This window comes from Lissotriton vulgaris, chromosome 7, assembly GCF_964263255.1.
Source record: "Lissotriton vulgaris chromosome 7, aLisVul1.2, whole genome shotgun sequence".
NCBI classification, from domain to species: Eukaryota; Metazoa; Chordata; class Amphibia; order Caudata; family Salamandridae; genus Lissotriton; species Lissotriton vulgaris.
In genome coordinates this window covers 701,114,543-701,137,765 of record NC_141695.1, presented here as the reverse complement: position 1 = coordinate 701,137,765, position 23,223 = coordinate 701,114,543, and the positions used below count along the sequence as shown (strand labels likewise).

General features: G+C 48.9%; 1 protein-coding gene across 2 annotated transcripts in view; it reads right to left on the bottom strand.

The window, feature by feature from the left end:
- The window catches only part of HELZ (helicase with zinc finger), a 1,742,088-nt gene that overhangs the window by 826,263 nt on the left and 892,602 nt on the right, over positions 1-23,223 (bottom strand). The window lies entirely within an intron of this gene.

The following is a 23,223-nucleotide window of genomic DNA, read 5'->3' as shown; positions in this document are numbered from 1 at the left end:
AAGGTAAACGTTGGCCGGTTCTTCCAGCGGAGCCAAGGAATAGCCCCGTTCACGGGGTCAGAGATAGGTTTGCCATATCAGGACCTGAAGGGTGGAATGAAGGCATGCAACCTGTAACACTGATCACACCCCTCCTCCCCACCAGAGCCACGGATCACGGGGCTTCCAGACAGATCCGAATCAGACATGGCCCTCCGCCGGGTAACGTCCGATCGTGGGGCGCTACCCATGTCGATAAGGAAAGACACCAGAGTAGGGGAGGAGGCTCTCTGGATCAAGGTCTGAATCGGGGAGCGTCGGGACCGTGTCCCCGGCGACCAAGAGTTCCCCCCCGGCGGTTGCCCCGTTGTCTGGATCCAGTTCGGCGCCGCTGCGCCTTGGGTACTTCCTGGCTAGGTTGGGCCGTCTATGTTGGGGCAGGGGAGGGGGCCGCAGCAGGTAGGAGGGGCCGCTCTTCAGTAAGCAAGGTCCATGATGCCTGTGGGGTGTCGGAGAAAATAGGTTTTTCACTGAAAAAACACCTTAAGGCGAGCCGAGAAGAGGAGTCCATAATGGAGGCCCATGGCCCTGAGTTTCTGCTTGACCTTGTCGCAAGACCGGCGTTGTGTTTGCACCTCCCTAGAATAGTCCGGGAAGACCATGATTTTGGAATTTTGGAAGTGCACTGGACCTTGCACCCTGGCGGCCTCCAGAATCGCATCCCTGTACCTGAAGTTGAAGATTCGAAGGATAATGGGGCGAGCGGGAGCTCCAGGAGGGGGTTTAGGAGCAAGCTCGCTCCAACACAAACCAGGGGGGGGGGGGTTTCTCTTTGGGGATCGAGGACCGGACCCATGCCTCGATGATGGTGTCAGTGCGTCCCTTCTCCACACCCTCCTGAAAACCCAGGAGGCGCAGGTTGTTTCTCCGGGCCCTATTTTCTGCGTCCTCGGCCCTGCGATGTAACTCCGCGGTCTGTGCCTGCAGGCGGGCCACTTGGGATTCAAGAGTGCCCATGCCATCCTCCGCCTCTGTAATACAGGCCGTGGCATTACGGAGGTCCTGCCGGATCAGTGCCATTTCAACCCACACTTCACCAATCTTGGAGGCCTGCGATGCACCGATCGCCTGCAGGATAGTGGATAGGTCCCCTCAGGCTGCCCCAGGTGCCGCCGCAGACCCGGCCTCTGGGTCGCGATCAGGCTTGGTGAATTGGTCCATTTTTCTTTGAGTTGAGGGGGCAGTGGCCTGAGAAGCGCGGTTTTTGCCCATGGTCCCAAAGAGTCAGGTGGAGGTGCTCGACTGGAGGGGAGTACGCAGCAGCGCCTACGCCGCGCTGCCGCCACCCGTAATGGCGGCTGATCCCTCTCCCACTTCCCTATGATGGAGGGAGGCGGCCGTTCACGAGGGTAACCCTCCTCGGCAAGGCGATGGCGGCTCTCGAGGCATCAACCTTAAGATCCTGGGCCTCCAGGCAAGAAGAGGGGGGGGGGGGCAGGCACCCACGTGAGCCACCCGACACAGCAGCCGATCTGCCCCTCCCCGAGTCTCAGCCGGCAGTCAATGGGGGGGGGGGGGAGGGGGGGGGAAGGGAACCCTCCAGTCAGCAGGTCAAGGTAGGCCAGGGGACCCGACGGGTATTCAGAGTCGGGCACTCCCCCACTCCGGTATCCGGGTGGAAAAAGAGGTTAGCTCACTTCACTGCAGGGCCTGCCATCCGCCGCTACCTGCCTCCATTGCAAGAAGGAAGAATTCAAAATGAAGCGGGCAGCCGCCCTGCCACTGCTGCGGGTCCCCCAGTGCTTCTCTACACCTCGCACCCCAATATGGCGGAGGGCTCAAACATACAGGCCAGAGGGGAGAGATGGGTGGAGGGGGGAACGGGGGGAGGGGGGACGAGAACTCCCAAGCGGGGGACGCATATGGAGGAGGGACGCCCCAGCGGGGGACGCATACGGGGGGGGTCAAAGGGGCCCACGCAGATAACAGGACAAGTCCAGGCTCTAAGACCGGCCCGACCGGCCCGCCAGCACAACAGCGCACAGTCCCGCTGCCCCCCTCAACCACGATCTCGTCGTCTCTCGTCCACGCGGCCGCCGAAGGGTGCGGGGGAGACGAGTCCCACACAGCAAACCCGCGCCTCCTCACCTCCTCGGGATCACAGCGTAGGATGCCCCCGGCTCCAGGCGCCTCTGCAGCCGCTTCGGCGGACTCTTCACCCAGGGCCCGGCATCAATCCACCCCAGCGGCTGGAAAGGCCTGGACTCGTCTTCTCGGGCCGTCGGCGGGTGCAGAAGCGGCGCGGCAAACGGAAAGCGCAGCACCCAGCACCACCCGGCAGCAACCTCCTCCGGTCACCTCCACCGCCGGGGGACCCAAGGCGCCACTCCGCTCCCACGAGCTCCGCCGATGCGCCCCGGAGCCAGCCCTCCAAATCCACGGGCACCGGGGCGGGAGGTCACCCATCGTGCCCGGGCCGCAGCTCGACCCCTCGCCTCCAGTACAAGTCGCCGCCGTCCGAAGGAGTGCAGGTGAGCGAGGCGGAAAGGGGGCAGCCGGGGTGACCAGCCGAGAGATCAGGCCTCAGGAGCAGGCAGCGTGGGGCAGCCATTTTGCAGAAGGAAGGCCTCCCGGAAGGAGGGACCAGTGAGGGCAGCGCGGGCACCAGGCAGGCCCCTCGAGGGGTGAGGGCGATGCAGGCAGGATACAGGAGTCGTCCCTGAGACTGTGGGACGCCGAAGGCCCATATTAGTGGGCCGATGCGAGGCGGATGACGAAGGGGGTCCGGAGCACTCTTAAGAGTGCGAACGCCATCTTGACGCCTCAAGCCACGCCCCTCTATTTTATACGTTTTAAAATAAGTTCTTTTATAACAGGAAAGATTCCTTGCAGTTAGAAGTGTTATATTGCGGCTCTAAACCCTGATCAACGGCTTAAATGAGCTGTTGCAAGACTACGGAGAAAAATAAGATATGCAATTATTGAGCTTATTTGCAAAATGCAAAAGATCAAGAGCGATTCTAAAGTTCCCGTGTTCAGTGTCTCAGAAAACATTAAAAAAAGATCTATTAAATTTAAGATACTAAAAATACTTAGGTACTCAACCCATCTAGTGCCTAGTGACACTAGACAGAATAAGAGATGTCCGTCACCCAGCTGTGAGAAGAAACGTTAGGGTAACCTCTAAAATAACTCCTGCTAAACAGCTCGGTCTAACTCACACGAAATAATGTGTGGTCAGGCCTGTATCAAAAATACAAGTTTTACAAGACTGCTGAGAAACTAAAAGGGGGGGGTGCATGTATTAGAATGAACAGTAATCTAGGCATTACGTACACCATGGCAAATGCAGACGGAAACCACCAATGTAGGTAATCCAAAGTTAGTTGGGGCCTTTCTATCATTTTAAAAAATTTCACAACATAGTACTGATGGAAATGGATACGTTTAATTTTGCAGAGCTGCTCAACTTCACGGCCTCCAGACCACGACATAATTATTTTCAGGAGGTTTTCAGTTACTGCCTGCCTTCTTATTATTCCAGTTTTGGCAATTTTTTTGCTGACTTTTAGGGGCAGTTAGTGTTTTGTTGGAGTGTATTAGTGCATTAAATGATCATGTGTAGATTTAGGTTCACTGCACATAAGATTGTCAGTGAGTCAATGTTTAAGATCAAATGACAATCTAAGGTATTCTTTGGTGGAAATTAAACATAGTAGAGCCAAATGCATTACCACTCAAAGAAAACTTTTTCGATTAAGGATATTTGAACCAACGGTGTAGTGCAAGACCCAACTTCGTTCAAAATCTGTCTCAAGTAGGTTATAGTAAGTCTGTTGAGTGAACACTCTCACATTGAAGAGCACTAAGAAACTAAAATGTACAAGCACTACAGAAAATAGTAACGACGTAAACATACCCTGCCTTGAGAAACCAGTTATCACAGCTTATCTCAGACACTGGTCTGACCTGACCCCCCACTGAACAAAGCCTGTGTGAACATAAAGTATTTTGTCACCAGGAAAATGGGCATTGGTAGACCGAATTATCCATGAAGGATAAAAACATTTTTTATTTACCACTTAATGGAAAATCAAGAACCTTTTCCTACTCCTACTGGGACAGGACTAAAGACCAAAGAAACATTTGACCATATACTAAAGCAATTAAAACCATGACATGGTCATTGCTGATCTCTATCAATATGATTAAAGACATAACTCGGCAGGAGTAGTCTATCTTCTCTTGATTAGTCTCCACCTTATACGTGCCAACCCAGCCAACATCTAATGGTTTTCTGCTTTAAGAATGGCTATTAATGTTAAGCTGTTGAAGGTAGAATAAATGTACACTTACCCCTTCAATGCAGCTGGAAACTTGATGGATAGAGTGCCAATAAACAAAATACTTGAAGTGATTAGCTCCTCTTCTTGCTTAGGGGCACTATAATCAAACTGAACTCTTCGGTTGGATGGAAGGTTTTAAAGATAGTCTCCTCTAGGAAGGTAAAACTGGGGAGAAACGATTTTTTTCTGACTGAAAGGTCAGACTGGACTTCCTCCATATACTAAACTGTCTTACAACATATAGGTACAGTCTGTCTACTATAATTCTACATTGCAGCCAGAGAGTAATATGGGACAATCATTTGTAACAAGGTACGGTTTGGTTTATGCAGCTTGTCACCTTTAAAAGATTCTGAAATTATCCTTTGGTTTGCAGCCACTGTTTGTGAAGATCTTTCTGAAAAAGACTCATGTGAAGGTGGAAATAGGGGATCAAAGTAATGAAGGATGACATTCCTAAACAGGACTTGAAGAGCAGGACAGTAACTGATCTTTCTTTTTGAAGAGGTATGGTCAACATACTCAGATACGTTATTCTCTCATTAGACGGAAACCCCTTCTTCACATCCCTCTCTACTATAGCTTCCATAAACTGGATTATGTTTGTGAGGAACTAGAAACAATGTTGTCCTTGTTTATAGTAAGGAACAACATATCAAAAAACTATAGACAATCTCTGGAAGATGCTGATGTGGCCTAGGAAGAATTTCTTCTGACTAGCCAATCGTCCTAATCCTAGAAGATTTGATGACCTTGCTTTCTTATACATACAGCTACTGAAGGTATGCACTTCGTGGACATTCTTGGGGCTGATCTGAGGCCAAACAGGAGGACTCTGAATTGACAGCGACTACCAACCACTTTGAATCTCAGATATTTCCGAAGACTAAGATGAATTGGTATATGAAAAATATGCATCTTGTAGCTCCAAAAGAACGAGTTACTTACCTTCAGTAATGATGTATCTGGTAGAGACACAGTCTAGCTGCAGATTCCTTAACTTAGACTATCCCCAGGCGTCAGACTGAATCCGGAAAACTTTCCATAGCAGCACGTCTGCACGCCGGGGGGTGGGGGGAACCCTGACGTTGTCCACAGACGTGACGTCAGTGGAGCCATATAAGCCCCTCCCAGCACGCTGATCTCAGTTTTCATTGGAGAAACTTTGCCGCGCCACAACACGGAGCCACCATCACTGTGAGAGTATGGGAACAGTGTGCGAAAAAGATGAAAAAAAGGAAATTGAAAGGTGAAACAGCACAATAAAGGACAGTGCCAGGCACTGTAAACTGAAAAATAGTGAAGGGAAAGGGCAGAGCACCGCTCTGAGAAGCAACCCCGCAAAAGCGAAGGCTAAAACCTCCCAGGAGGCAGAAAAAGATGTTTAAAAACCGGGAACAGCCATTACAATGCGGGTTTTACCACGCATGCTTTTACATCGCATGCGTTACAACGCATGCGATGTTACAACGCGTGGTAAAACCACGCATACCATTACATCGCATGCGCTATTACAACGCATGCGATGTAATGGCAGCGGGGGCGGCTATCCATGTAGTTGTGAGGAAACTTAGGTTGTTTCCTCACAACAACGAGAATTAAACAGGAAGGAGGAAGCAGGATCTCTAGGCGACGCTGGAGAGGAGAGAGGCAAGGGGGTTTGCGCATGGGGTGGGGGTTACTTTTGTAGTGTTTAGGGTACTGTATAAGTAGTGTGGTAATGTTTGTGTTGTGTGCGTTTTATTTTAAAACGTTTTAGTGCGTGTTGTGTTGTCGTGTTTGTTTAGTGTAGTGTATTAGGGAGGGTAGTGTAGTAGTGTTTATGTAGTGTAGTGATTTAGGTTTTAGGGTAGTGTAATGTTGTAGTGTTTGTTTAGTGTAGTGTATTAGGGAGGGTAGTGTAGTAGTTTTTATGTAGTGTAGTAATTTAGGTTTTAGGGTAGGGTAGTGTAGCGTTTGTTTAGTGTAGTGTATTAGGGTTTAGGGTGGTGTAGTAGTGTTTATGTAGTGTAGTGATTTAGGTTTTAGGGTAGTGTAGTGTTGTAGTGTTTGTTTAGTGTAGTGTATTAGGGTTTAGGGTAGTGTAGTAGTGTTTATGTAGTGTAGTGATTTAGGTTTTAGGGTAGTGTAATGTTGTAGTGTTTGTTTAGTGTAGTGTATTAGGGCTTAGGGTAGTGTAGTAGTTTTTATGTAGTGTAGTAATTTAGGTTTTAGGGTAGGGTAGGGTAGTGTAGCGTTTGTTTAGTGTAGTGTATTAGGGTTTAGGGTGGTGTAGTAGTGTTTATGTAGTGTAGTGATTTAGGTTTTAGGGTAGTGTAGTGTTGTAGTGTTTCTTTAGTGTAATGTATTAGGGTTTAGGGTAGTTAAGTAGTGTTTATGTAGTTTAGTGATTTAGGTTGTAGTGTAGTGTTTGTTTAGTGTAGTGTATTAGGGTTTAGGGTAGTGTAATAGTATTTATGTAGTGTAGTGATTTAGGTTTTAGGGTAGTGTAGTAGTGTTTGTGTAGTGATTTAGGTTTTAGTGTAGTAGTGTTTGTGAAGTGATTTAGGTTTAGGGTAGGTGTAGGGGTAGTATTGTAGTGTGGTAGTGTTTTTTGGGTATGGGGTAGTGTAGGGGTGGGAGTAGTGTGTATGTCCAGGGGTAGGGGTAGTGTTGTAGTGTGGTACTGTTTTTGGGTTAGGGGTAGTGTAGGGGTGGGAGTAGTGTCTGGTGTAGGGGTTGGGGTAGTGTGGTAGTGTTTTTGGTTAGGGGTAGTGTAGGGGTGGGATTAGTGTGTTGTGTAGGTGTAGGGATTTTACTAACCTTGTAAACTTTTACTGCGAGTATGGCTTTACCACGCATGCCTTTGCGTTGTAATGGCATGCGTGGTAAAGGCATACTCGTCGTAAAAGTATGCAATGTAATGGTATGCAATGTAATGGTATGCGAGGTCATTGACATTGCGTAGTAATAGTCGCGTTCTAATGGCACGCGTGGTATTAGTTTGCGATGTGTTGACATACATTCTTAAAAAACATTATGGCAGATGACAGAAAGTCTGCAACCATGATATATGACTGTGAAGAGCAAGAAGTCCGGAACACATGAGCAATGACAATCCACCAAAAGTCGTCACCAGAAAGGGATGCTGTATCCCTTGTAAGAGACCTATAGGCCAAGGCAGAGCTAATAGACTTCAAACCAATGGACCGCTGGGGAGGTAAGAGACCCCAAGGCAATTGAGAAGGGGGCGTTGAGGGGGGAATTAGTAGACCCCACACTGGACGACTCTGGTCGTAGGGACGTAAAAGGACACATGACATGAGCAAACCGTCCAAACACGAGAATTGGTTTAGAGAGCAAGCAAAACAGAATGAAGCATCCTGTCGAGGAGTGAAGTGAAAGAAGTCACCCCACGGAAAGACAAAGTCACCCGGAGGGAGGCGAAATGCAAAAAACCTAACCTGAAAAGGTCCTCGCAGAATGGGGAGGATGGGTGGGTGTTAAGGAATCTGCGGCTAGACGGTGTTGCCACCAGATACATCGTTACCGAAGGTAAGAATCTTGTTCATCTGATCGAGACATCTAGCTACAGATTCCTTAACTTAGAATAGATACCAAAGTCATACCCATAGAGGAGGCGGGTCTGCGATTGAACCCCAAGTTCCAGAGAGAACCTAGCGGTCAACAAAGTGACGAAACTCAGTGAGGACAGCAATGCCGGCGCAGCCAACACCCGACCACGAAGCTCTGGAAAGTGCGGAAGGCAATGGGAGGCAGAGGCACTACACGCTGTGAAAAAAACTGCATAAAACCCTTGTGTATATACCGGGTTGAGTGAAAGAAGCACAGAGCCAGAAATGCTGGTGAACAAGTGAGAGTTTATGGCTTTGTAAAGAAGATGAACTGAGAACAGGGACAGATAGATTTGTAGGATCCGATGCGTCGACCGGAAGCAAGTCACGGAGAGGGGACAAAGCAGTATGACAGAGTCCGCGCATACTGGTGGAATATGCACAACAGTGGAGAAAAGCATTGTTGAACCTGCACCAGCTAAGATACGTGGGGCAGCATTGGCAGGATGCCGACCCATGGCCAGAAAGTGCTGGCATTACCAGAAACACAAGACACTTCCAGTACGCAGTCTCTCCTTCACCAATACATATGAGAGGGCAGATGGCAACATGCAGAAGCACCCAGAACAGGACCACAGTAAGACTGGTATGCATGTGGAAGTTAGGAATACATATAAGCATACCGTGTGGACGCCAGAACCACACCAAGTATAGGGAAATCCCCCCAGTAGGGTAGCATGAGCAGCCCGGATGTGAAGAACTCATTAACAGGCATGCAACCGGCAAAAAGGGTCTTCCAGCAAGACGGACACACACAGAAGAGCTCGCACCATGAGCAGACTGGGGCAAAGACCACGGACACCTTAGCAAGGAACGTTGCCTGAGCGACTCTGCTGTGGGAAGAGCACAGAGCAGATATATATTAAGAAAGATACACATGTAAAAAGGGGTGTGTTTTTCATAAAACAAGACACAGGTATGCCATAAGTACCAACAGTCATCAGCCATTCGTCCCGGAGGAGCCATGGTCCCCCGCTTGACAGATGAGGAGATGGAGCAGGACACGAAAGTGGGAACAGTCAGGACCAATGTAGTGGCCTAGGGATTTACAGACAAGATCACCCAAGAGAGCGAGTATCCTGAAGAAAACACTCCCCTTGAGAGTGTTACGACAGGAACCCAAAGCAGAAGCATGGAAAACACCAGTGGGAAAAGCAGCAGGGAAATAGGGAAAAACTCCAGTTTGGGAAGTGTACAGAAAATGAGGGAATAAGGCAGTGGATGGCAAAGACGTACATGGCGAAGACGCCACCACCTATAGACAAGTCCACACAGGGCTGAAGTACGAGTAAGCATTCCCCATCCCGGAGAGTGGAGGGTAGAACTAGTCACCGCAGAAGCAGAATAACGAGCGCAGGCACCCCATGATAGCTAACATACTGAAGAAGTGTGCCGCGTAGCAACACTGCCCTTGCGCTATACGATGGCAGGGCGTCAACCGCGGAAGAACTGTGCCAAATGAAAAAGAACAAGGAGAGCACAGCAAAGCTGAAAAATGCCTCTGGAAAGGGCAGGCAAGGCAGAAGCCTTACGGAATAGAACTCATACCGATGCTTGGAAGTACTACGGACAACCATAGAACCCAACCATAACTGACAGTGCAATACAACAATGCCAACCTGTGGGTCGCTTAACAGCAGAAAGAGAGGACAGACTGATCCACAGAAGAACCTTTGTGAGGAAGACTCCACAGGAGCATACCAACCCTTCCTTGTAGGAAGGCAGCTACATAATAGCCAGCAAATACCCTATATATGGTGAGTCTGCACCGTGGCAAGGGGGCTCCTCCAGAGACAAGCTCACCGATAGAGGACTGAAAGGAAGGCAAAACCAACTGACCAGCTGTACTGAAAAAAGGCAAACACTGCGAAGAATCTGCCTAGACATTCTGGGTATTACGTCATGAATCCAGGGTCCCAAACAAACAAGGCAACGCTGCCTATGCACAAGAAAAAGATAAGCCAGATGTAGGAGAAAGGCAGGCCGCAAGGGCCAGACAATCACGGGAGACCAGAAATGACGCGGGAGACCGCTGAATCAGCGTGACAGTCAAAAAGGTCCATTCCATTGAATGGCAGATCCCAAAGAACATCCCGAACATTGTCGGGAAAACGACTATCGTGCAGCCATGCATGGCGGCGCAAAGCAACCAACCCGGCCATTGCCCTACCCACAGAGTCTATAGCGTCCAGGGCCGATCGAAGGGAAAATTGTGCCATTCCCGGCTATCAACAAGAAGAAAGATGCAAGTCTGCCCGGGGCCCTTCTGGGAGAGAAGGAAGAAGAAGCTCAACCAAGTATCAAAGGGCAAAAGATGCACGTGCGAACATGCAAGACATGTTCAAGGCACCGATGCCCGCACTGGCGGAGGCAAAAATGTGGCGACCACATGTCGCCAGCCACCGAGTCTCCCTAGAAGGAGGTAGCAACAGCAGAGCGGAAGAAGGCTGCAAGGCGAAAGCCGCCTGGACAACAAGACCCTGAGCTCTAGGGTGGAGGGACAAGCAGACCGGATCGTCTGGGGCCAGGCGATGCCAGTGAGCAAGGAACAGGGTCACCAGATGAGGGCTGTGCCCAGGTACCAAGCAGGATGTCAAACAAAGATCCACCATGAAGCAGCAAAGGCTCCACGTCCACAGGCTCCATGTGGAGGAGATCCAGTAAAGGATCAGAGCGCAGGGAAACCACATGGGGCTGCAAGTGAAGAATATCCGCAGCCCTGTGAACAGCCCTCGCAAAAGCCGCACTAGACAGTAAAGGTGGAGGAGCCTGAGGTTGATCTGAAGGCCATGGAAAGCTAGGCACCTGCACCAAGGGGCACCGAAACGACCCCGGGCAAGGTGAGCCCAGAGGGATTTCATCCTCCTGTAACAGAGGAGCCGTGGCCCTGGCATCGGACAGGCGTCGAGCAGGTGTCATATCGACGTTGAGTACCTCCAGTGGGGACTAGATGTGGGTACGACTCCACCTGCGAGGAGGAAAGAAGTCGAAAGGGCGTCGAACTTGGTGCCGCAGCCGACATCAGCGCAGGTAGCCGCACAGAGCTATGCGGCGAATGGACAGACTGGGATGCCCCTCCAGGCCGTGTCCTGACGTCGTATCAACTCCGGTACAGGAGGCGATGCACACAGCTGGCGCCGAGGACGAATCCGCTGGCGAAGACCCGACATGAGTGCCATCTTCCACTGTGGCATTACAAGAAGGGAGGGTTTTACCCAAGCAGTCACGGGGACCTGGGCGGTAAGTAGTACATGTAAAGGGGGGTCCCCGTCTGAGAGAAGGTTATATTGCACAACCTACAGAAAGTAGTTCAAAACACTTTAGAAAGAAAAACTAAAATAACATTCTTCACTTTTAGAAGTGTGTATTGTCAATTATTCACAATACATTGATTAACAACTTTAAGGAAGTTTCATACAATTGTCACAGAATTGTTGTGCCCCGATAGGAAAAGGGGGGAAAAGAAGAGAGGGAGTGCTCGGGGGAAGGGTTGGTGAGGGATGAATGTACACAGTTGTGGGTGATGAGTACACACAGTATAGGCAGGATCAAAACAATTACAACAACAAAAGCCAAATAATTTATAAAGGCATAGGATGATGGATAATTTTCACAATAAAACTTTCGACGGACACTAAGTCAGTGCTGGACTGTAAAGGACAAGTGCCGGAAGTTGAGTAGAAGACACCGTCGACGTTTCGACCCCTATGGGTAGGCTCAGTTCAGTCCTTAAGTGGGGTCTTCATCAGGACTAAGAAGGTGGGGGGAGTGTGGGGCAGTCCTGTTGGATAAAGTAGTAGACCTATAAATTAGATGATTTGGATAAAGGAACAGCATAGTCAATACATTCGGACTATGATGGAGGTAGGAAAGCTGAAGGAATTACCATGGAATCGTGGCCGATTTGGCTCGTGATGTAGAACAGCGGCGGGCTGTGGTGGGTCACAAGTCACTCGCCAGGAGAGTAAATCTCACCATGAGCTACAGAGGAGTAAAAAAAGAGGCAGGAAAACCAGTCAATTGGGACTTGGTCCTATACTTCTGTCGCACAATTAAAAACCAAAACGGAAGCGCATGGAGCCGTACTATGGGAGTAAATGGTAGAGAGCCTTAAATATACAACTATACAACTGGATGGAAACTAATTACCAATCAAATTAGGGTAGTAGGAGTATTAGGGGAGGAAACCCACGGGGATGCATCACAAATCGCTATGGAGGTTGTGCAACCTAGTCGGGAAATTTGGGTGAGCATCATGCAATTATCAAAGGCGTACCTATGTATGAAAAAGGAGATCAATATTGGATATTAGTCCACAGCGTCATGCAGTTATTAAAAGCCTACCTATGTATGAAAGAAATGCAGGTAGGAGATCAGTATTGGATATTAATCGACAGCTACAGGGGCGTCATGCATGTTAGGGAAATAGAAGCATACCTGTACATAAAGGTAATGGCCCACAGATTTGGATATTTAATCGTCAGTTGCAGGCAGCGTTGTATGTAGGATAGAGAGATAGATCGAATCAGGGGTCTTAAAGGGAAACACATAAATTGTCATTGTAGCGCGCGATCTATTGAGAAATATTCAAAAGCGGCTAGGGAAAAACAAACAGCGCTTAGGCTGCATCTCATACCTATCATGAGTTGCTTATACGAAAGACCGGTCCGTTTTAGGTACCTGGTGCACGCATTCTGGGTGAGGCGCCCGAGGGGCTAGTTGGCCGGGGCGACGTGCTCGATCACGAGTCTGGAAGAGAAATATGAGACTTGGTAAAAGGGCGGAAGGGGCCGATTAGGTGACCCAATCGCTGAAACGCCTTAGCGCATCGCGGTAACGTACCGTTAGTGCTGCTGTCGACTCCAAAACTCCGCAAGAGACTGCTACGCGGAGTTCGGGTGGGCGGGGCCTCGCTATATGGTGTTTCACGCCGATCATGGAAACAGGAGAGGTACTCCTCGGCGAAGGTTATGACTCAGACAAATATTTTGGTCTTTTGACGCACATTAACTCTAAGTGCATTTGTGCGCATCATGGTGAGAAGTTGGAAAAAATAATTAAGATAAGAGTGAATTAGTATTTTTTCACCGCGCAACTCTCGCACATGTGGTTTGAAGGTGGATCGTGTAAATACCATTATGACTACTAGAGTTAAAGGCTTACCGCGCAACTCTCTAGCAAGAGGTTGAAAGCGGGTGCATTGGTCTAGATAATTAATAAACACACATAGGTACTATATGCAGAATGACATTGGCAATGTGTTCATGTGCTGAAAAAGAGGGTACGCTCATCGGATACAGTTAATGGTATAGGCCCTGCAACTCTCAAGCATGAGGTTGAAAAGGGAGTTGCATTAACAAGCACTCTACACATACACGTTTGGAATAGACCAGACTTGTACCAAAGCGGGACAATAATGTCAGTTTAAATTAGGTCAAAAAATGAGCAATGCATTAACTCAGGCCTGCCAACTGAGTTAGACTAATAAGCACACATGGGTAACATTACAAATGTGTTCATTTGCTGGAATGCAGGGGGTACGCTCATTAGATGCAGTTAATATACGCCCTGCAACTCTCAAGCATGAGGTTGAAGAGGGAGATGCATTAACTTGCACTCTACACATGGATATTTTGAATAGACCAGATTCGTTCCGAAGTGGGACAATAATATAAGTTAGAAACAGGTCAAAAATAGTCAATAAAATTAACCCAGGGCTGCCAACTGAGCTAAACTGCTATCTTGTTCATTCAAGCCATGTTTGATAGAATCTAAGAGGGACATCCATTTGGATTCACGAGTGTTAAGCACCAATGGCAAATTCCCTCCTCTTCTTCCCAAGGTGACCTTTTCGATTACATACCATCTTAGATCGGAGACAGCATGTCCTTTCTTTTGCCAGTGGTCAACTAAAGGGGCACCTACCACATTACAGCGTAGCCTGCTGGAGTGGGAAGAGATACGTGACTTAATCTTCTGTTGTGTTTGGCCCACGTACACTTGTCTACAGGGGCATTGGATGATGTAGATTACGCAACTCAAGTTGCAGTTGGTGTGATGTTTTAATTTGTAGGACCGCCCACCATAGTCAAAGATCTTCAACTGGATGGTGGTTTCACATGCGGTACAGTTGCCACATCTGTGGTGTCCTAGTATTGTTGGTAAATTCCAGAGGCTTGTGAGAGTAGGTTGAGTTACTGGTTCCAGGTATGAGTGTACCACCATGTCCCTGAGGTTTTTGGCTCTCTTGAAAGAGTGAAGAGGGGGCTGGGTCTGCATGATCTCATCTGATACAATCGACCAATTTTTGTTGATAATGCGTTTGATTTCATTGCTCCGTGTGGAGAAGGTGGTGACGCAAATGATCCGATCTGCTTCTGACTGGTCCTTCTTGTCTGGTTTGAGTAGAGACTCCCGTGGATTGTACCAGGCCCTTTTCCTAGCTCGTCTGACCATTCGGGATGGATATCCACGTGAGATGAGGCGCTCGCTCAGGATTTCAAGCAGATCGGATCATTTGCGTCACCACCTTCTCCACACGGAGCAATGAAATCAAACGCATTATCAACAAAAATTGGTCGATTGTATCAGATGAGATCATGCAGACCCAACCCCCTCTTCACTCTTTCAAGAGAGCCAAAAACCTCAGGGACATGGTGGTACACTCATACCTGGAACCAGTAACTCAACCTACTCTCACAAGCCTCTGGAATTTACCACCAATACTAGGACACCACAGATGTGGCAACTGTACCGCATGTGAAACCACCATCCAGTTGAAGTTCTTTGACTATGGTGGGCGGTCCTACAAATTAAAACATCACACCAACTGCAACTCGAGTTGCGTAATCTACATCATCCAATGCCCCTGTATACAAGTGTACGTGGGCCAAACACAACAGAAGATTAAGTCACGTATCTCTTCCCACTCCAGCAGGCTACGCTGTAATGTGGTAGGTGCCCCTTTAGTTGACCACTGGCAAAAGAAAGGACATGCTGTCTCCGATCTAAGATGGTTTGTAATCGAAAAGGTCACCTTGGGAAGAAGAGGAGGGAATTTGCCATCGGTGCTTAACACTCGTGAATCCAAATGGATGTCCCTCTTAGATTCTATCAAACATGGCTTGAATGAACAAGATAGCAGTTTAGCTCAGTTGGCAGCCCTGGGTTAATTTTATTGACTATTTTTGACCCGTTTCTAACTTATATTATTGTCCCACTTCGGAACAAATCTGGTCTATTCAAAACATCCATGTGTAAAGTGCAAGTTAATGCATCTTCCTCTTCAACTTCATGCTTGAGAGTTGCAGGGCGTATATTAACTGCATCTAATGAGCGTACCCCCTGCATTCCAGCAAATGAACACATTTGTAATGTTACCCATGTGTGCTTATTAGTCTAACTCAGTTGGCAGGCCTGAGTTAATGCATTGCTCATTTTTTGACCTAATTTAAACTGACATTATTGTCCCGCTTTGGTACAAGTCTGGTCTATTCCAAACGTGTATGTGTAGAGTGCTTGTTAATGCAACTCCCTTTTCAACCTCATGCTTGAGAGTTGCAGGGCCTATACCATTAACTGTATCCGATGAGCGTACCCTCTTTTTCAGCACATGAACACATTGCCAATGTCATTCTGCATATAGTACCTATGTGTGTTTATTAATTATCTAGACCAATGCACCCGCTTTCAACCTCTTGCTAGAGAGTTGCGCGGTAAGCCTTTAACTCTAGTAGTCATAATGGTATTTACACGATCCACCTTCAAACCACATGTGCGAGAGTTGCGCGGTGAAAAAATACTAATTCACTCTTATCTTAATTATTTTTTCCAACTTCTCACCATGATGCGCACAAATGCACTTAGAGTTAATGTGCGTCAAAAGACCAAAATATTTGTCTGAGTCATAACCTTCGCCGAGGAGTACCTCTCCTGTTTCCATGATCGGCGTGAAACACCATATAGCGAGGCCCCGCCCACCCGAACTCCGCGTAGCAGTCTCTTGCGGAGTTTTGGAGTCGACAGCAGCACTAACGGTACGTTACCGCGATGCGCCAAGGCGTTTCAGCGATTGGGTCACCTAATCGGCCCCTTCCGCCCTTTTACCAAGTCTCGTATTTCTCTTCCAGACTCGTGATCGAGCACGTCGCCCCGGCCAACTAGCCCCTCGGGCGCCTCACCCAGAATGCGTGCACCGGGTACCTGAAACGGACCGGTCTTTCGTATAAGCAACTCATGATAGGTATGAGATGCAGCCTAAGCGTTGTTTGTTTTTCCCTAGCCGCTTTTGAATATTTCTCAATAGATTGCGCGCTACAATGACAATTTATGTGTTTCCCTTTAAGACCCCTGATTCGATCTATCTCTCTATCCTACATACAACGCTGCCTGCAACTGACGATTAAATATCCAAATCTGTGGGCCATTACCTTTATGTACAGGTATGCTTCTATTTCCCTAACATGCATGACGCCCCTGTAGCTGTCGATTAATATCCAATACTGATCTCCTACCTGCATTTCTTTCATACATAGGTAGGCTTTTAATAACTGCATGACGCTGTGGACTAATATCCAATATTGATCTCCTTTTTCATACATAGGTACGCCTTTGATAATTGCATGATGCTCACCCAAATTTCCCGACTGGGTTTCACAACCTCCATAGCGATTTGTGATGCATCCCCGTGGGTTTCCTCCCCTAATACTCCTACTACCCTAATTTGATTGGTAATTAAGTTTCCATCCAGTTGTATAGTTGTATATTTAAGGCTCTCTACCATTTACTCCCATAGTACGGCTCCATGCGCTTCAGTTTTGGTTTTTAATTGTGCGACAGAAGTATAGGACCAAGTCCCAATTGACTGGTTTTCCTGCCTCTTTTTTTACTCCTCTGTAGCTCATGGTGAGATTTACTCTCCTGGCGAGTGACTTGTGACCCACCACAGCCCGCCGCTGTTCTACATCGCGAGCCAAATCGGCCACGATTCCATGGTAATTCCTTCAGCTTTCCTACCTCCATCATAGTCCGAATGTATTGACTATGCTGTTCCTTTATCCAAATCATCTAATTTATAGGTCTACTACTTTATCCAACAGGACTGCCCCACACTCCCCCCACCTTTAGTCCTGATGAAGACCCCACTTAAGGACTGAACTGAGCCTACCCATAGGGGTCGAAACGTCGACGGTGTCTTCTACTCAACTTCCGGCACTTGTCCTTTACAGTCCAGCACTGACTTAGTGTCCGTTGAAAGTTTTATTGTGAAAATTATCTATCATCCTATGCCTTTATAAATTATTTGGCTTTTGTTGTTGTAATTGTTTTGATCCTGCCTATACTGTGTGTACTCATCACCCACAACTGTGTACATTCATCCCTCACCAACCCTTCCCCCGAGCACTCCCTCTCTTCTTTTCCCCCCTTTTCCTATCGGGGCACAACAATTCTGTGACCATTGTATGAAACTTCCTTAAAGTTGTTAATCAATGTATTGTGAATAATTGACAATACACACTTCTAAAAGTGAAGAATGTTATTTTAGTTTTTCTTTCTAAAGTGTTTTGAACTACTTTCTGTAAGTTGTGCAATATAACCTTCTCTCAGACGGGGACCCCCCTTTACATGTACTTCTTCCACTGTGGGACCCGAAGACGCACCAGGGAGAGGGGGTGACCGGGAGAAAGACTGGAGAGCCCTTGAATAGGTCTCCATCTGGGTCCTCGTCGCTCCGACACCCTGAAAGTGTGGGTATGGGGGAGAAGACTCCTGGGCGCCTATGACTGGCAAAGACTGAGAGCAGCACGCCTCAGTGTTACGTTTACAGGAGGGAGACCTCCATGACTTATGCTTGTGATTACCTGTCTCTGAACAACGTCCGCAGGAATGACCCAGAGAGTGGACCCGATCCAGAGAGGGAGAACGGCAGTATGAAGGGGCAGAACCGGACAACCGGCGGCCAGCAGCTTCATACGACCCTCCCTGAGGAACTTTGGTTCCATCTGCCAACAGGCGTCACACTCTTTGGAGTCGTGGTGCAATCCCAGGCACCACAGGCATATTGCATGCGGATCCGTGACAGACATTTGTCGAGTACAGGTCTCACAAGCCTTAAAGCTCGAAGGCATCACACACTGTTCCGTGACGCCGAAGGCGTCGAGAAGGTCTGAAAAACAGGCCAGGTCATCGCTGTTTTTTCTGGACCCGAGTTGGGACGCGGAAAAGAAGAAAACTGACGTCAGATCGCCGGGAGCTGCTTATATGGCTCCACTGACGTCACGTAAGTGGACAACTCAGGGCGGAGCCGTGCAGCGCCGCTCTCACCCAGAACGCAGAGGTGCTGCTGCAGAAAGTTTTCCAGATCCAGTCTGACGCCTGGGAATATTCGAAGTTAAGACATCTGCGGCTTGATGTTTTTATCAGATGTATCATATACTCCCCTTGCCAAAGAAGTTGAAGGATTTCCTGCAAAGCAACCATGCAAAGGGTTTGCTTTTGGGGAAACTGGTTTCAATTTGTTAGAACCAGAAATGGTCTCTATTCATCTGATTTTTATTCCTTTTTAAGAAAGATGCGAGAATAAATAATAGACGAAGATGTTTATAAGGCTTGCTGGCTCGTGGTGTAGGTTGTGGTTTCTGGATGACCAAACTGTATGAGAGACAATACCCAGGTATCTTTGTCAACGCCAGACACCCAATAATCAAAGCTGTTGGAGATCTCTTATGGCAGCAAGGAGGCTTCTATTTAGACCTCAAACTGAGTTTTCAAGTAACCAGTAGATAAACGATATGATGGATGTACCCATTGTCTGAGGTTGTAATATTGTTAGGTGAATTAACAATGCCAATGTTAAACAATTAATTACCTTACTGTAATTCTCTTTCTGGTAAACATTCTCTATATCTGCAGATTCCTCACCTTTTGAATACTTCCACAGTTGTCAGAATGGATTGGGAAACTTTTTAGCAGTACCTCTGCACACTGCCCGGTGGAGTGATGCTATTCCACTCTGGAAATTACGTACAGAGCCAATGTAGGTGAACACTCCCACGTGCTTACTTCAGTTGCAATCGAGGTTGCCTGTGCCTACTCACGAAGAGAACCAGAAGCTAATTGGTTTCGACCACCAGGGTGTAGATCATAGACTTGTGATCTTTTTAAATGGAAAGAGCCCAATTCACAGAACAGGGAGGATGAGAGGGTCGTTGAGGAATCTGTGGTTAGATATTCTCTACCACAACGAGTGTCCGAGATAAGGTAAGTAACTTGTTCTTCTGATAGACAGATGGTCCTCCATCAATCGGTCGAAGGAAGGTTGACGGTGGGGCGGAATGACCAAGTAGGGTAGGGTATACCGCTTACGGACAATTTGCAGGACCCACCCATCTGTCTGTTATGGACGGCAAACCCTTAAAAAAATCATTGGATCCTGCCTCTAACAAGGCGACTGTGTTCCACTAAGGGTAAACTAAAGTAGTTTGGCAGGTGTGCTGTCCCATGAACGTGCTGTTAGCTGGAGGTTAACTTAAGGTCCCACTGCAGAGCCCGCATATGCCATGTGGCATGAGCTACCAGCAGGATGCAGGAGGCCATGAGGCCCAGCACCCTCAGAGTCATTCAAACAAAAATCCAGGATAGAGGCTGAAACATCGGTATCATAGACCGAATATCCCGGACTCGCTGCTCGGGAGGATAGGCCCGAAACAGCGATGTACCCAGAACTTCTCCAATGAAAAGCAGCTTCTGAGAGCAAATCAGGTGCAACTTTGGCACATTGATAGTGAACCTCAGTGAATGCAGAAGGTCTGCCATAGTCTGGAGGTGGAAGACGACAGCCTGGGGCAAACACGCTTTCAACAGTCAGTCGTCGAGATAGGGTTAGACTGGAACCCCTGATCTGCGCAGATGAGCTGCGACCAACGCAATCACTTTCATGACCACCCAAGGGGCGCTGGTAAGGCCAAAGGGGAGCACAGTAAACTGAAAATACTTGTAGTCTACTGTGAACTGTAGGTAACTACTGTGGGCAGGCAAGACAGGGATGTGAAAATAAGCATCCTGCAAGATCAACACCATCATCCAGTCTCCAGGGTCGAGGGCAGACAGGACCTTATCCAAGGTTAACATTTTGAACTTCTTCCGGAGGAAGCAATTGACGTCCCTGAGGTCTAAGACAGGACGCAGGCCTTTGTCTTTCTGGGGTACCAGGAAGTACTGGTAGCAAACACTAACTACTTCTGGCACAGGTACTCATTTGATAGCTCCCTTGGCCAAGAGAGCCGTAACTGGGGGAGAAGGGTTAAGTGATCTTCCGACATGCGATGGAGTGTTGGTGGCATGGAGGGAGGAGTAGTCTCGAAGGGGAGGGAGTAGCCCCTTTGGACAATCTGCAATACCCACCTTTCCGACGTGATGTTGTGCCAGTGGGGGAGGTGATGGCAGATCCAGCCGCCAACTGGCAACTGGTGGCCCTGAAAAGTAATACTAGGAAGGTTTGGAGGCTGCTGCAGGGGGGGTACTGGTGGACTGGCTCGCACGCTGGGTCCCACGCCCCCGGCCATGCATAGGCTGGGTAGCCAGTGCGGCCCTGTGGCTTTGGGTGGAACGTAGTTAGGCACCCCTTTGGTAGCCACGATAGGTAATAAATTCAGACTGCATGGGGCGAGAAGCTGCTGTGAGGCCCAATGATCTGGTCGTGGCCCTGGAGTCCTTGAAGCGCTCAAGCACATTGTCCACCTTGTCACCAAATACGCGACGGCCATCAAAGGGCATGTCCAAAAGTGTGGATTGGACATCTCCAGAGAAGCCAGACGTTCTCAGCTTGAGTAAAGCCTCAGGGCTACTGACGTGGAAACGGTCCTAATCAGCGAGTCTGCAATATCCAGCCCACACCAGATGGTGAAGTTAGCTGGATCTCGACCCTCAGCAACAGCAAGGAGGAGCACAGCCCGGGCCTCCTCTGGGCAGTGTGTGTATAACGGTCCAAGAGACCAGAAGTGTTCGCCGAACGCAGTCCTAAGCTGGCAGAAGAAAACATCATCTTCCCAAGATGGTCTAGTTTCTTGGAGTCCCGATACGAAGGGTGGGGGGGAGGAGGGTGGCGAGGTGGAGTACCAGGAGGTAATGCGATTTTTGAGTACGAGGCTTGGACCACCAAGCTCTCAGGGGTAAGTAAGGTGTTGAGAGAGGAAAAGTGTGTCGCTGAGGACGGGTGATCGCATCGGGCAATCATCCTGTCCACAGGAGCCCCAGTGCTGGGCTTGGACCAAGTGCCCTGAAGGATGTCAGTGAGAGCCACATGAAAAGGCAGCAAGGGCTCCGAAGCAGCTGAAGCACCTCGGTCAGGAGGTTAGTCCTGTCAACCATGGTAGGAATCTCGAGGCCCAAGACCTCAGCTGCCTTACGCAAAACCGCAGCGTAGGAAGCCCCCTCCTCCACGGTAGGGGGAGAAAGCATACCAAGGTCTGGAGAGGTATCCAGACCCCTGGCATCACCCAATTCCACTTCCCAGTCCAGATCCTCACCAGATAGAGGGTCATCAGACCCCTGCCAGTACTCCTCACCCATCTCTGGCTGCCACTCAGGGCAATAGGGAACACCAGGGATGAACAACGGTACAAAAGTACCATCTGACGGACGACAACAGTCCGGCTCCGTGTCCAAGACAAGGGGGAGGCCGGGGTCAACACCGGCCGGGGACACGACCGGCGTCGGAGGTGGCGGAAGCATCGTCAAAGGATTCGGTGCCAGAGGAGGTGTCGTGAGGTCGACCGGCACCGTTCTGGCTCCAGGCCTGGATCCCTGGGATCCCTGAGGTGCTGAGGCCGGAGCCGCAGGCATCGAAGGCTTAGAGCCCCAGCCGAGTCAGCGGGGCCGGTAAGCACGCCGGCGGAATAGGACTGTCCAAGGATGGAGTGGAGGGCTTCGTAAAAGGCAAGAAGCTGGACTGCAGACACTCCGGCTCCTGTGAAGGGAGGGAAGCTCAGAGGCATCTCAGTACGGTCCGCAGGAGGAGCCGAAGGACGACGACCTTCTGCGTCACATCAACCGACAGACGGGGAGAAAAGGACGTGAAGACGCTTCTTTGCCTTCTTTTTGTGCTTCGACTTACCAGTAGCTGAAGACTTTGATGATGAGTGATGGTGGTGACTCCGTGACCGGAACCGCGACCTCCCTCTCGACCGGGACCTTGAGCAGCACGGAGCTGACTGCCAGACCTCAAGAAGCTTTCGGGATCGCTCCAGCAAAGACTTCAAGTTCATGGCCCAACAGTCAGAGCACGACTCCAGGCACCAAAGGCACGGATCCCTGACTGCCAACTTGTGACAAGAGTCACAAGGCTTGAGGCCAGTCCGCCGATGTGACATCCCTTGCATGCGCCAGGAATCGAATGACTCGAAAAAGATATCGACAAAAAGTTTTAAAAAAACACTAGTCAAAAAATGACTACAGGTACCAATCTCTCCAGATCTGTGCTGGCAGGTGCGGAAATAGAAATAACTGATGTCAGCGCGCAGAGGCAGCGTGGCACAAGTTACTACTTGTGTAATGATATATCTGTAAGAGACATTAGTTAGTGATAGACCTTACCTTAGAATATCCCCAGGCATCAGACTGGATCCAGAAAGTTTTGCTAGCAGTACCCCTGTACATCAGCAGGTGGCATCGTGTGGCTCTGCGTCCGTTGCTGGTGTCGTATGCACCGAAATTACGTGACGGAGACTACTTAGGCGCCACCCATTCGCAATGACGTCAGTTCTGTACACGACTTTCCGCACCAGGAACGCAGAGCCATGCAAGAAACTGACCACTGGTGCCATGAAACTAAGGCCCTGAAAGGGATGTCCTTAACCCTAGTAATCAGTTCGCAGAACAGGGAGGATGGGTGGGGCAGTAAGGAACCAATCACTAACTAATGTCTCTTACAGCTATATCGTTAGACAAGTAGTAACTTGTGCATCTGAAAGAGACATGTTAGTGATAGGTTCCTTACCTTAGAATAGATACCCCAGCAATACCAACCCCAGTGGTGGGTCTGCGAAAAAGACTTCACCAGAAAGTCACAGAGAACAGAACAGACAAAAAAGACATCTCTCCGGACTTGACTGCCAAGGCAGTAATGCTTGGTAAACGTGTGCAGCGAGGCCCAAGTAGCTGGCTGACAAATGTCCTGCAAGGGAACGCCGCCACTCAAAGCAGTAGTTGCTGCAGTTGCCCTGGCGGAATGGGGACGCAGCCCCACAGGAGGCTCCTACTTAGCCAACGATTAGCAGATCTTGATG